The following is a 12,186-nucleotide window of genomic DNA, read 5'->3' as shown; positions in this document are numbered from 1 at the left end:
AGAAAAAAACAAAAACAAAACAAATGAGGAAGAGCTCTGTAATTTAACATCAGCTTTTCTTCATGCATCCTCAGAAATTCTGTTTCATGTTAGCTACACCATCTGCTCCATGGGCATGACTTTGAATTCAATATTTCTGGGAGAGCTTATCATACAATTAAGGTGGAATGACTCTCAGGAGAGGACAAATTTGATTTCAATAGAAGTATATTTAGCAGTAGATTTGCAGGCATTCTAAAGGGCATCATTGGTATGGGAAAGCAAATGTGGATAAACTGTGATTAATAGAGGTTTCAAGATCCTTTCTCAAATCAGCGCATGAGCATAAGTGATCCCTGTGGTGGTAAGGTGACCTTTTGGGAATGCATCTCTCAAGGTCCATTATGTTTAATTCTTTCAGCCACAGAATGCTGCAAATTCAGCTGTCTTTTGCAGAAAGAACAGGGCAACCAAGAGATTCTGGGAAGTCATGTGTACTATGAATCTTCAGGTATTTGTCCTAGAGTTGTAGAAAAATCACTATAGGTCTGTGTCCTTTTGCATATTGCAGATAAAAGGGTAAAGTGGACAAGAGAACTGTGGTTTCTGATCAGATTTGGAGTCAAGCTCAATCCAAAGCTTTTATGAACTGGGATTCTTTTGGCATCTTACTGATTTTAAAAATAGATATTATTAAAAACCAATGAGCGCCTATTAGAGAAGTTTATAGTAACTGTTACTGTTTGATTTGTTTATCTTGAACAGATAGATCCTTACAAACAAACTTGATACTGTTCCCGTACTGTCTAAAGCACAGAGGAAGAGGGGAAATACTCTTTCTCTAAGACAATGTGCATCTAAAAGCCTCCTGCTCCTTTTTTCAACATTTCAGACTTGATGTGCATTCCAAAGACTTGCATTTAATTATTCCCAGTTATAATTCACTATTTCTAAGGCACCATACACACAAGATATGTCATTCTCTTAACTTTGTCATTATAACCTCATACTTCATGTTATTTAAAAATACAGGGTATTTAAATTTTATTATAAATGCAAAAAAGTTGACAACCCACCTCCTTCTACAAACATGTCCTTAGTTTGAGAAGAAGAAAAAATCTTGCTGATAATTTGCAAATGGGCTGGGACTTACATTATTTTTTATCTTCTCCTTAGGTAGTGTAGTAATCCTAGGTAATTATAAATAATAAATATCAGAGAATCCTTGTTCTCTTAAACATAGAATGACAGAGCTCAGTCTTCCTTGTTCTAGATCTTCTCATTTACCAAAATCTGCCTTTGACACAAATTGCACCTTCTTCTACTCCTTATGTAGTCTAGTTAAGGAGAGGAAGGAAAACTGTAATGACCTTGGGGAGAATGTATTCCCAGAGTCTTACACCATGGTCAAAATAAAATTGCAGACCTAAAATGCACTTTAAATTCTAGTATCTATTGTATTAAAAACTAAGTGACTATTTTAAAATTAAAGTTAATTAATGTTCAGATCATAGCCATAATACAGAAAAAAAATTATCAAACAGAAGTAATGTTTTGATTATAACTTTATTACTTGAATTAAAATACATGTGATACATATGTTAAATAATATGTTTATTATCTTACCCAGTTTATCTCATTGTTTAGGTTTGAATTGCTCTACTTCTAACAAATAAAAAAGCTAGAAATAAAGGAAAATAATTAGAGAAATACTCACTCTTAAAGTACTTGGCCAAACATGATAAAACATCTTTAATCCTAGTATTTGGGAGGCAGAGTCATAGAGTTCTCTATGAGTTCAAGGCCATCCTGGTCTATACAGAGAGTTCCAGGCTGGTTACAGCTACATAGTGAGACCCTGACTCTTATTTAAAACAAACAAACAAACAAACAAAAAAGAAATAAGGAAGACTGGAGACAGAAGACAGATTTGGATTGGAACTGAACTGGAACAAAGTAATTCACTGGAAAACGTATGGGTGTATATACCCACAGACAGCTAAGTATCCAAGAGCATCCAAGTTGCATTAAAAAGTCATTTTCAGAAAATAAAAATAAATAAAGAGAATAAAAAAGTACAAAGTGAAAGAAAAACCCAGCTTTTGACAGAATTGTGGGGCCCCTCAATGACACCTTAATTTTCTCTTTGGTTCACATGCAAAATATCCATATCACAGGTGGAAATTCAGAAAGAGATTTGTTTCTGGAATAAAAGTAATACAATTTTATGTAACTATTACATTTTTGTAGCGTAATGTTTTGGAATTTTACCATGCAGTTGCATTATTGGTGACCTGTTCTTACTTAGTACCAAGAGATATGCTGCTCTATAGGCATTCCCTTGTGAGTATTTGGATATTTGTATTACTATCTTATGACTATTGTGAACAATACTTCTGTAAAGATTTCTGTGCAATTCACATGTACATAAATTTTTAGTACTTCTGCACTTGAACAAAAAACTGTAACCAAGCTACACCACTGTAAAGTGGATGCAGAGTACCTAGGAGAGTCCCATGCAGGCTCCCTCATTGTAGGTTCAGTCTGTGTGAGCCCCTATGAGCTCAGAATAGTTGATTCTGTGAGTTTTCTGGTGGTGTCTTTGACTGTCTCTTCCTTCCTCCCTCTCTTCTGCAGGATTCTCCAATGCTCAGCCTGATGTTTTCCTGTGGTTCTTCACCTGTTTCCATCAGTTGCTGAATGAATCTGTTCAGATGAAAACCCGACAAAGCATCAAACTATGAGTATAGCAGAATGTCATTAGGCATCATCACATTGACATTTTTTTCCTCCAGCTGTGTTTGGTTGTATCTCAGGTCTCTGTGTCATCCAGCACGTGGGTCTTAGCTGTGGAATAATACTTTTGTACACTGGTTTAATAAAATGGTGATTGGCCAGTAGGAAGTATAGGCTGGACAAGCAGACAAGGAGAATTCTGGGAAGAGGAAGGCTGAGTCAGGTTATGTCAGTTGCCATCCAGGAAACAGCATGAAATGGCACACAGGTAAAGCCATGAAACACATGGCAACATACAGATATTAACAGAAATGGGTTGAGTTTAAGTGTAAGAGCTAATCAGTGGTAGGCCTGTGCTAATGGCTGAGTAGGTTTAATTAATATAAGCTTCTGTGTGTTTACTTAGGTCTGAGCGACTGCAGACTGGGAAGGGCACAGGAAAACTTCCAGCTACAGGCTCTGGTGCTTCAGGCAGTTTCAGGTGTGGGTTTATTTGTGACATGGGTTTTAGGCTAGACCAGTCCTTGGTTGGCCACTCCCTCAATCTCTAGGTCACCCTTACCCCAGCACATCCCAAAGGAAGGAAAGAATGTAGGTCAAATGTTCTATGGCTGGGTTGGTGTCCTAATATCCCTCTTGAAGTGCTGAATGGTTACAGGAGATGTCTAGTTCAGAATATGTATTAACTATTTCTAGGAATCTTAGCTGGAGTCATCTTTGTAGATTCCTGGGAGATTTTCTTGCATTAGGTTTATTCTTGATTTTGAAATACTCTCCCTTTTTAGTAGTCTCTTTAAGTGCTCTTCTCTTCTCCCACCACAACCTGATTGTTTGTGTTCTCATCCCCACCTGCCACAGAACAATCATGAAATTTCTTCTATTTCCACTTCCCAGGGACATCCAGTCATGCCCATGGACACTCCTTGTTACATAGTCTCTTAGGGTCTGTGGATTATAACATGATTATCTCTTGTGGGCTGCAAGAATATATTTTAGAGATTCAGTTGTGTATTAAAGTTATACTTTGACTGGCCAAGGGTCTGTCAAAAGACAATTCATTTATTATGAATGTTTGGTACTATCCAGCTTTTAATATTTCAGCTGTCTTCTACTATGAAATTCTTACATGCTCAAATATTTCCAAACCTGCTGAAGTTCTAGGTTACTTACTCCCCACCCTCATAACCGCATCCCACTCAAGAACCTAGGAGACAAGCTTGCTGGAGACTCATAGCTTTGCTTCTTATGCAAATGAAGCTCAGTCTATCTCCTTGCCTTGAGTCCTAGTGACTATCCAGAGTAAATGACTGAGAACAATAGAAGTTTTTAGCATATCAAGGTAGAAGGTAGGGTGGAGGAAAATTCCTGAGGTAGCAGTGAACTGCTTGGCAGAGAGAGAAGACAGATTTTTTTCCAGTAGAAAGGACAGAATGGCATGGCAAGGGAGAAGAGAGGAAGACAGAGTTTCTGTAGAGGGTAAGGAAATCTTGGGTAGAGTGTTCTGAGTGCCAGGAGTAAAGCATAGTGGAAGGGAGATTGAGGAAACAGGATGAAGATGAGGCTGGAATCATAGGAGTTTAGTCATTAGCAGGACTATGAGCTAGGGAACTGGACAGAACTGAAGCTATGTGGACAGAATTTCATCCCACAGAAATAAAGTAGATGGATAAAGAGCTTGGTATGTCTATATTCATTCTTGTCCTGAACGCCTGATGGAGCTATAGCTGTTTTTATTGAATTTGTCTTAGAGGAATAAAGTTAACAGATACAAGTGCATAGTGTACATAGATTTTTTTTTTCCCTCAGATACCTCATGCTGGATGTAGCACAAACCCAGGACCCTGATTATTCAATAATTATCCTGTATTTTACAGCTAATATCCACTTATGAGTGAGTATATACCATGTTAGTCTTTCTCAATCTGGGTTACCTCACTCAGGATGATTTTTTTTCCACTTCAATCTATTTGTCTTCAAATTTCCTGATATTATTGTTTTTAACAGCTGAGTAACACTCCATTGTGTAAATGTATCACATTTTCTTTATCATTCCTCAGTTGAGGGACATTTGCATTGTTTCCAGGTTCTGGCTATTACTAATAAAGCTACTATGAACAGAGTTGGGCATATATTTGTGTGGTAGAATGGAGAATCTTTTGGGTATATGCCTAACAGTAGTATAGCTGAGCCTTACAGTAGATTGAGGCCCTGTTTTCTGAGAAACAGTCATTAAATCTTAATTGAGAAAAAGCTTGTTGTGTTTTATTTTAATTGCATGCTGACTTTTTAAGCAGTTTTCCTAATATGAGAAAACATATTTGTGCAATTTTTAACATGGACTTCAAACTTGACATCATTAGTATTTCAGTATGGTCTCGAGCTATTTATATACCTCTCTTATAATGTCTTTACTTTCTATAGGATCTAAGGAAGTAATATTTAACTCTTCATATATTTAATGTTTTTCATTTTATATCAAAAACAAGTCTCTTTATTGCATTTATTTGTTGTTTATGTGTCTCTTTGTGTGAACACACAATTGCCAGGGTGTGCAAATGGATATGATTGGACAATTTTGAGAATCACATGTCTCTTTCCACTATATGGATCCAGAAAAAGAGCTTAGGTCATTAAACTTGGTGTTTGGTGTCTTTACTCATTGAGACATCTCACCAGTCTTGAGGTCTCATCTCTACTCTCTGAGCATTTGACTATGTGAGTCCACCGCTATTATGAACTTTAGTTTGCCTTTTTAATGACTCATCCCTTCTCTTATAGCAAGCATTTACACAAAAAGTGCTTTTGAGTTGTTTCAGAACTGACTTACTTTTTAAATGTCACAAGCAATCACTTCTGATGCATAGAAGACATTATTTGATAAGATTTCCCAGTGGTGATTATCTGGGTGTTAATATTGTTAACATAACCATATAACATATTCCAGGGAGGTTGTTTTGTTTGATTTGTTATTATCTCCATTGCATATGTGGCTGCTTCCAGAGTTCTCTACATTTTCCCCTATAGAATTGTTAGCAATTTTTGTATTCATTAATGTACATCACAACCAATTGCTTCAATCCTAGACAGGCTAACTTGTTTACATCTACATAAATCTCCTATTTTAGTCATCCTAGCAATTTTCTCTGAATTCTCCAAGCTTTTTGAATGAATACATTATACTTTATATCAGTGATATATAAAGAAAGAGTATTGAAATATATAACAACCCTAAATGGAATGCTATACAAGCACCCTTCTACAAGAGACCGAGAAGATTAGACTGTGGCTTTTTATCACAACTTAGTACCATTAGTGAAAAGAACAGACAATTCACAAACACAAAGAATGATTCTCACAGACTATTATATAATAACACAATAGATTATAACTTATGTGGTATGATTCTTATAGACTATCATGGAATAATATAACAGACTGATTTATATTGAACAATTCTCTCAAACTATCTCATAATAATAAGATAGACTCCAACTGTTGTGCCCAGGTCACAAGTAAGACCACCACAGAACCAATATCCCATGCAAGAACACCAAGGCTTTTAATAACAAAACAAGCAAACTTGGTCCACCATCCAACATCTGACACAGTGGGTAAAGGAGAAGGGCCCTGAGCACTCACTTTAAGGGGCTTAGGTAGGAAAAGTTTACATGCAGCTTGGGATTGGATTAGGGTGTAGGGGAGAGGCAGTTCTTTGAATTACTCACTGAACTATAAGCATGAGTTTACTGATGACTAAGAGGATTCAGATCTACAGAGACATAAATTTTTACTCTGTATGTCTTGCTTTTGTTGAACCCAGGGTAGAAACATTCAGATTTACTGTTCCAGTCCTACTCTCCTCTAAGGTCAACTTCTGGTCAGTTGAGCCCATTCCTCCCCATATCTTGTTTTGCCAAGTCCAGGATACATAGATTTACTGTCCCTGCCTTATAAGTTGAACTTCATGTCACTTCTAAAACTGCTGGTCAGCAAATACCTTTGGAGGAGGGGAGGGAGAAGCATCTCTCAAGATGGTTCCTGATTTTTCCCTTTCACAACTTGTGTAATGTGTGCTATTCTTGTTCTCAAATGTATAAGCACATGCCAACCATATTATTTGTAGAGTAGATGAAATTTGTGATTAAATTTAGAATATATCAATGCGTAAAAGAAATGAAGAGGGCTTCTTATGGAATGCTAACACCTGCTTCTTAACTTAGTTGTTGGTTACATAAAAATGCTGTGTATATAAATTCATAAGCAGTACATGAGTCTTTATTCACAGTATTCTATGGCTTTACTGTTTATAAAGGCTTTTAAAATTTGAAGGTTGTTTTCCTTATTTGCTTTGTGTTGCTGTGCTAAGACATCATGACCAAAACCAAACTTGGACAGAGGGTTTATTACATCTTACAATTTAGAGTCCATCATTGAGGGAACCAGTGATGAACTCAATGAGAAAGTACAGACATAAACTAAAGCATAGATCCTGAAGAGGTACTGCTTACTTGCTTGGCTTCCATGGCTTATGCAGCTCTATCTTATAGAACCCATGGCCACCTGCCTAGGGATGGGACCACTTTGAGTGAGCAAGATGTTCTCCGATCAATCACTAATCAAGAAAATGTTTCATCAACATGCTTACAGGACAGTTTGTTAGAGGTAATTTCTCAACAGAGACTCTCTCTCTTTCCAGGTGACCAGTTTAGAACAAGTTTTCAAAATTAATCAGCACAATAGCATTTCATTCATCTTTGCTAGATGGTATAACATGAATAATATGTCTTTAACTAGAACAAAAATTTCCACCCAAAATCTAAACAGCTTTAAAAAACAATTCTAAAATGGAGGCAAGAATAGCTTCCTAGTTGTGTCTCTCAGGAAAGTTGTGATACAGAGACACCCCCGCAGCCTACAGGCTTGATCTAAAGTATGATGGGTTCATAGCATATGGGCCTGATTGCAGCATGCCTCTGTATACTGTGGGTCTGCAAGTCATGCAGCACAGTCAGTGTGGTGGATTTAGCTTTTGCTAAAAAAAAAAAAAAAAAAAAAAAAATGAAGGAACAGTATTTTTGGCTACACACTGCTGGATGGAAGCATAGACCTACTGCTTCACAGAGTCATCAATGAGCATGGTTCCTCTAGAGCTGGTGGTAAATGTTGTTCTGCCATGTTGGGAAGCTGAAGTGGGAGAAGCCAGCAGCCAAAGCTGCCATTTCAGTTCTAGTAACACTGCAGTTTAAAGCAATAGAGTCACAATGAGACAAATGCAGATGGGATAAAACCTGAACTGTTCACAATGTGTATAAAAATGTATGGAGGCTTGAAGAAGACAGGAAAAGATATATAGACCGTTATATAAAGAAACAGATAGTTTTAAAAAATAAAAACTATTAAAAGTAATATAAAAATAAACTACATAAGATGGAAATCACACAGAGAATCTTGATATATTGTCTTTGGGATTTTTAACTGCAGAAAGACATTTACCTGTAAAGGCTGCTGAGTTAAACCAATGTGTATAATTGAAAGTTACATTGACTTCAAAATTTGGATCTAAAATATGTTGCTTTGGAAAGGAGGCTCTGCTTTTGTATCCATAGGAAGCAAGAGGCTATGGATTTGATCCAAGTTAGAAGGATCAGATGATCAAGCAAGACCTCCTGAAACTTAACAGAGGGTACCTATCAACAAAGTTTATAGTTGGTCTTCCCAGGACTTGACCATAATCTCAAATTGTCTCAGTATCCCTATAAGACTACCAGCATCGACTATTAGCAGGAAGTAGCCCAAAAAAACTATGCACACATTCCAAAAGAATAGATTATAGATGTTTGTCTATGTTTAGGTTGTTGTTTACAAATTGTTATTGGTCATAGTCAATATCTTTCAAAAAGAAGAAAGGGGGTATAATATAGAAATATAGGATACAGATATGATATGATTAAAAGATAGATTAATGAATCTACTTTTAAAGAGCAACAACATATTTAAAATGTTTTACATTGCAAGAAGCTACAAGACCCACACCTTGCCCCCACACCCATCTACCAGAGATCCCAGGCAATTCCCTGATTCATCAGTCAAAGAAAACATTAAAACCAACAAAGTCATGATCCAAAATGTCCAAGAAACTTGGGACACCATGAAAAGACCAAACATACAAATAATAGGGATAGAAGAAGTAGAAGAATAGCAACTCAAAGGCACAGAAAATATATTTAACAAGATCGTAGAAGAAAACTTTCCCAACTTAAAGAAGGAAATGCCTATGAAGATACAAGAAGCCTATAGAACACCAAACAGACTAGATCCCCCCACCCCCAAAAGTCCCCTCACCACATAATAATTAAACAACTAAACATACAGAATAAAGAAAGAATATTAAGGGCAGCAAAGAAAAAAGGCCAAGTGACTTATAAAGGCAAACCCATCAGAATAACACCCAGTTTCTCAATGGAGACTTTGAAAGCCAGAAGGACCTGGACAGATATAATGCAGACACTAAGAGACCATGGATGCCAGCCTAGACTAATATACCCAGCAAAAATTTCAATCATCATAGATGGAATGAACAAGATATTCCAAGACAAAACCAGAATTAAACAATACTTATCCACAAACCCAGCCCTACAGAAAATTCCAACCTAAGGAAGTCAGATACACACTCGAAAACACAGGCAATAGATAACATCATAGCAGTAAACCCCAAAGCAGAGAAGTAGACACACACTACCACCAAAAAATAAAAATAATAACAGGGATGAATAATCACTGGTCATTAATGTCCCTTAATATCAATGGACTTAATTCACTTATAAAATGACACAGACTAACAGAATGGATACAAATACAGGATCTATCTTTCTGCTGCATACAAGAAACACACCTCAGATTCAAAGATAGACAACTCCTAAGAATAAAAGGCTGAGAAAAGACTTTCCAATCAAATGGTCTTAAGAAGCAATCTGGTGTAGCCATCCAAATATCCAGCAAAATAGACTTCAAACTAAAATCAATCAAAACACATGATGAAGGACATTACATACTCACTGCAGAAAAGATCCACCAAGATGAAGTTTCAATTTTGAACATGCCCCAAATACAAGAGCATCCACATGTGTAAAAGAAACATTACTAAAGTTTAAATCACATATAAAATCCTACACATTAATAGTGGGAGACTTCAACACCTCTCTTTCAGTTCTGGACAGACCTGCCAAATTGAAACTTAACAGAGAAATAATGGACTTAACTGATGTTATGACTCAAATGGACATAGTTGATATCTACAGAACATTCCATTTGAACAAAAAAGAACATAGCATCTTCTCAGCACCCCGTGGAAACTTCTCTAAAATTGACCACATACTTGGCCACAAAGCAAATCTCAACAGATACAAAACAATTAGAATAACCTCCTGTGTTCTATCAGACCACCATGTTTTAAAGTTAGATTTCAACAACAACAACAACAACAAAAAACTACAGAAATACTGTGGATATTGATTTGTATAAATAAAATGCTGATTGGCCAGTAGCCAGGCAGGAAGTGTAGGTGGGACAAGGAGAGAAGAGAATTCTGGGAAGTAGAAGGCAAAGAAACAGAGATACTGCCAGCCACTGTGAGGAAAAGCAACATGTAAAGACACTGGTAAGCCACAAGCCATGTGTCAAAGTATAGACTAACAGAAATGGGTTAATTTAAGATAGAAAAAGTAGATAACAAAAAGCCTGCCATGGCCATACAGTTTGTAAACAATGTAAGTTTCTGTGTGTTTACTTGGTTGGGTCTGAGCTACTGTGGGACTGGCAGGTGAGAGAGACTTGTTCTGACTTGGAGCCAGGCAGGATAACTCTAACTACAAATGGCGCCCAACATGTTTGCAAGAGTTTCCATCTAAAACATGAGGAAAAAGATTCTAAAACAGAGCTGAAAACAGCTTCCTAATTGTCTCTCTCAAGTTAGTGGCAGCCTGCTGGTTTGAGCTACTATGGCGGGTTCCTGGTGTGTGCATCTGACCGGCAGAGTGGCAGGAATGAGGAATCTACAACTGCACTTTACTCTGCTGCATGTTAGATTTAGCCTTTGCTAGTTTTTTTTTTTTTTTTTTTTTTTTTTTTTTTTTTTTTTTTTTTAAGTTTCTGGGCTAATCACTGCTTTGAAAGAACTGCTTCTGATAGTTGATGGTACACATGGCTCCAGACTCAGAGCTGGTGGTAAACCGTACCACAGCCATGTTGGGAAGCTGAGGTGGGTGAAGCCAGCAGCCACAGTGGCGTTTCAGTCTTACAAAGATGGATATTACACAGAGAATCTGGTTTATGTTTTCTTTGGGATTTTTAACTGCAGAAAAAGATTTAATCATAAAAGCTGTTGAGTTAAACAAATATGTAAATTTTAAAGGTACCTTGACTTCAAAATTTGGATATAAGGATATGTTGCCTTAGAAAAGAGTCTCTGCTTTTATTTCCACAGAAAGCCAGAGGCTATGGATTTGTTCCAGATTAAGATACATCAGGTTTGATCAGCCAAGACTACCTGAAAGGTCTCTGATGACACAATGTCTCAGATGATCCGACATCCAGAATGGTTTCAAGGCACCTTACACAGAAGTTTACCCTCATGGACTATTCCATAATCCTAAAATTTTCTTTATGTCCCCATAAGATACAGTGGCCCCCTCCAGATGGAAGTAGTAAGAAAAACTACGCCCGAATTCCCAGCTGGCTTTGGAGATAGAATTGGCTCACTCCTTCTCTAAACCCCAGCACATTGTTAAAAAAAAAGAGGTTAAGAGATTATTGTTTCCCAAATCAAAAGAGCCCTCTGGTGTGGGACAAAGAAAAACCAATATTTTATTTAAGCAGGTTAATTATAAATGCAATCTCTTTTTAAAGATAAAAAGGGGATATGATATAGATATGATAGGATGAAAGGGTAGATTAATGGACTTACTTCTAAAGAGCAACAACTTATTTAAAATTTCTTACATTGGTATAGATTTTAGTCTATTGATACAAACTTAAAATTAATTCTGTTATATTGTACATATATTTCTTCTCTTGTTTGAAGTAATATGTTTATGCATCTCATTTAAATTGTAATGAATAATTAAGAAATACAGATCAATTAGTCTTCTATGATAGTCAAACTTATAGTCATGTTAAGTTTTCTAGGCATACATAGATATATTTCAGATAGACAGGTAATCTTCAAACACTTCAAAGGTCTACAGAATATGGCATTTAAAATATTTTTAAAACTTAGACTTTCTGGACAGTGAGATATGTGTGCTCCTGGCAACACTGATTTACTACAGAGAGGAGGATGGGCATTGAAGACAATTCATATCTTATCTTCACCTTGGCAAAAATAGTCATTTGGGCAAGACACTGTTCTTGCCTGGACTGCTTGATCGACTGGACATGCAGGACCCATAGAAAGGTGATCACTAAACTTTGCTT

This window comes from Onychomys torridus, chromosome 4 (assembly GCF_903995425.1).
Source record: "Onychomys torridus chromosome 4, mOncTor1.1, whole genome shotgun sequence".
Classification (NCBI taxonomy): domain Eukaryota; kingdom Metazoa; phylum Chordata; class Mammalia; order Rodentia; family Cricetidae; genus Onychomys; species Onychomys torridus.
Note: the sequence above shows the minus strand (reverse complement) of the source record.